The sequence below is a fragment of the Rattus norvegicus genome, chromosome 11 (assembly GCF_036323735.1).
Source record: "Rattus norvegicus strain BN/NHsdMcwi chromosome 11, GRCr8, whole genome shotgun sequence".
Lineage (NCBI taxonomy): Eukaryota > Metazoa > Chordata > Mammalia > Rodentia > Muridae > Rattus > Rattus norvegicus.
In genome coordinates this window covers 67,616,827-67,619,816 of record NC_086029.1, presented here as the reverse complement: position 1 = coordinate 67,619,816, position 2,990 = coordinate 67,616,827, and the positions used below count along the sequence as shown (strand labels likewise).

Genomic DNA, 2,990 nt, shown 5'->3' with positions numbered 1-2,990 from the left:
ATGAGAAGAAAAAGAGAAAATGGTAGTGTCTGGTGAAACAAAATGCAGGAGCAAGTGGACAACACCACTGGAGACAGGATGCAGGAAAAGCTACTCAGGAGGTTAAAGGAATGGGAAATTTGGAAAAGGTAGAGTCAAAAAGGTGGATATGCAATGGGGAGGAAGAAAGACAAATTAGTCTGGAAGGGATGAGGATCCTGGGTGAGCTAGGAGCCTTTCACTGCGAGATCAAAGATAAGGAGAGGAGAGACTTACGAGGCGTTCCCCCCGCCCCCTGTACAGTATACTCAGCTTCACGCTGATTCCCTTGTCTCCATATCCATTTCACCATAGCAGTGCTGGGCATAGGATTGTGCCACCACACCCAAACCTTTGCTTAGGTTCTTAGGCTTGAACTCAAGTCATCAGACTTTCAAAACAACACTTTTATGTACTGAACCTCAGACCAAATCGGGTTTCTAATAGAAAACATATAGTTATTCCTTTAAAATGTAAAGAATTTAATCAGAAAACCTGTCTTTTGATTAGTATGAGTCTTAGGTGGTTTTGTTCGTTTATTTTTTTTTTGTTTTTGCTTTTTATTTTTTCCATGCCAGTCAAAAAGTTTATTACAAGTGTGTGATTGGGTGGATGTTACGTGAACATCCAAGTACCTGCTGTGCCAGTAAGACCCAACAAGAAAGCCTCTGCCCACCTACTCCTTGGCTCCTCATCTACCTCTAGATTTACTCATTACTCTCAAATTAATGTGGCCTGTTTTAGTTGGAGTCTTAAAAAAATGTCAGAGTTAAAAATGAACAAAAAAACAAATCAATTCCCAATAGTGAACCTAGTGGCTATCTTTCTGCCAGGCACACCCAGAAGAGTGTAACCATACACTCTTTTATGGAGTGGAGGAGAGCAGAACCCACATGAATGATCCATGGTCCAGGCCGTTCAATCTCACACACCCATCCCCTCTCTGTGCTAAGAGCTACAGCCTGACTGACCCACGTGGCACAGCTGAGCCAGGGAGTGGTCACAGAGTAGCACACAAGGTCAATTTCTGGGCAGCACAAAGTTCGAGGTGGAGCAAGCACATGGTGGTTCAGAAACAAAAGACCTTGGTGACTTCTTCAGCAATCACAGTCAACACTTAGCTAAGAGATTTGACCAGGAACTAGAGAAAAGAAGGGTGCCGAGTGCCACAGGGTCTGACCTGTTGCTGGGCAAAACCACAAGCTTTGTATGAAGAGGACGATACACTGCCACTGTGGCCTGTCCAGTTGGTGTGGATGAATTCTCCTGTTCAGTTGGTGTGAATAAATTCTCCTGGTTTGGCTAAGAGTTCATAGGTATGAGCCCCAAAGTAATCCCATGGAGCCTGGATGAGGTTTGCTGGCAGCATCTCATGTCTGTACCCATCATAGAAGGAAGGGAAGTAGTGAAGCAGGGCATGGGTGATGTCTGCTTGTACCCTGGTGCTGATCACCTGGCGCCAGGAGTCCTGGCAGTTGGCAACTGCTGACTTAAAGAAGTCATCTAGCAGTAGGTGCTGAAGTTCTGGGTTTCTCTCAAATACATCTTTAATTTTTCCCAGAAATACACTTCTAGTGATGCAGCCCCGTCTCCACGTAAGGGCAATGCCTCCGTAATTGAGGGTCCAGCCAAACTCAGTGGCTGCCTGTCTGAGCAGCATAAAGCCTTGAGAATCGGAGATGATCTTGGAAGTGTAGAGGGCCTTATGGATATCTTCCAGGAATGACTTCTTACTGCCTTCTGGCTGGACCATCTTGGGACCTTTCAGCTTTTTGCTGGCCTGAACTCACTCCTCCTTCAGAGAGGATAAGCACTGAGCAAAGGCAAGGTTCTCCAATGAGTGTGACGGGCATGCTGTACTCCAGAGCTGAGATGGCAGTCCCTTCTGCCCAGCACTGAGACAGATCTTCGGTAATAGCTCTTTGCCATCAGTGTTCCAGAATTTGAGAACATTAGCAGTGATTTCAATCAGGGATGAGTCCAGCTCTGTTTTGTTCCATTGTCTTCAAATGCCTGAGCCAACTCCTCATGCCGCATGCCCAGAACATTCTTCATCAAGTGGTAAGTGCATGTCACCATATACTACCCCGTTGTGCACCATCTTCATAAAGTACCCTGCCCCCTCATCTTCTACCCAGTCACAGCAGAGTTCTCTGGTTTCTACTTTTGCAGCCTTAACTTGGAAGATCGTCTTGATGTGGGACCAAATCTCTTTGTTCCCTCCTGGCATGAGTTATGGCCCATACTGAGCCCCTTCCTCACCACCACTGACTCAGCTCCCCGCAAACAAGATGCCCTTGGCCTTGAAGTCCAGCATCCTCTTGTCATATCCCAGTATTCAGAATTTCCTCCATCAATGATGATGTTACCAGTATCTAACAAGGTTCTTAGTTTCTCATTGAAATCACCCACGGCTTGCCCAGCCTTCACGAGCAGTATGACCTGGCAGGATTTCCTTCGCTTGGAGACCATGTCCTTTAAGGACTGTGCACCAATCACTTTGTTTTCCTTCGCCTCAGTAGCCAAGAAGTCATTAACTTTGGAGATGGTCTATTGAAAGCACAGACCACAAACCCATGATCATTCATGTTCAAAATTAAGTTCTAGCCCATGGCAGCCAGTCCAATCAGGACAATGTCAGTTTTGGCCAGGGTGGCGGCAGACAGAGCTGAGCAGAGGAAGAAGAGACATGAAGGACGCCTTAGGTTTTTTTTTTTTTTAACTGTGATAAATACCATGACCAAAAGCAACCTGGGTAAGACAGGGTTTATTTGCCTCACACATTCCAGCCACAGATCATTTAGATAAATCAAGGCAGAAAGTCTAGCAGGAACCTGGAGGTAGGAAAGGAAGCAGAGACCATGGAGGAATGCTGTTTATTCGCTTACGTTTTAGGCTCAAGCCAACTTACCATTCTTAGACTTCCAAGGACCACATGCCCAGGAGTGGCATCACTTTGAGGCAATTTGGCT

General features: G+C 46.0%; 1 pseudogene; it reads right to left on the bottom strand.

The window, feature by feature from the left end:
* Positions 1 to 1,159: 1,159 nt before the first annotated feature.
* Positions 1,160 to 2,663, bottom strand: Pgd-ps1 (phosphogluconate dehydrogenase, pseudogene 1; annotated as a pseudogene).
* Positions 2,664 to 2,990: the final 327 nt, after the last annotated feature.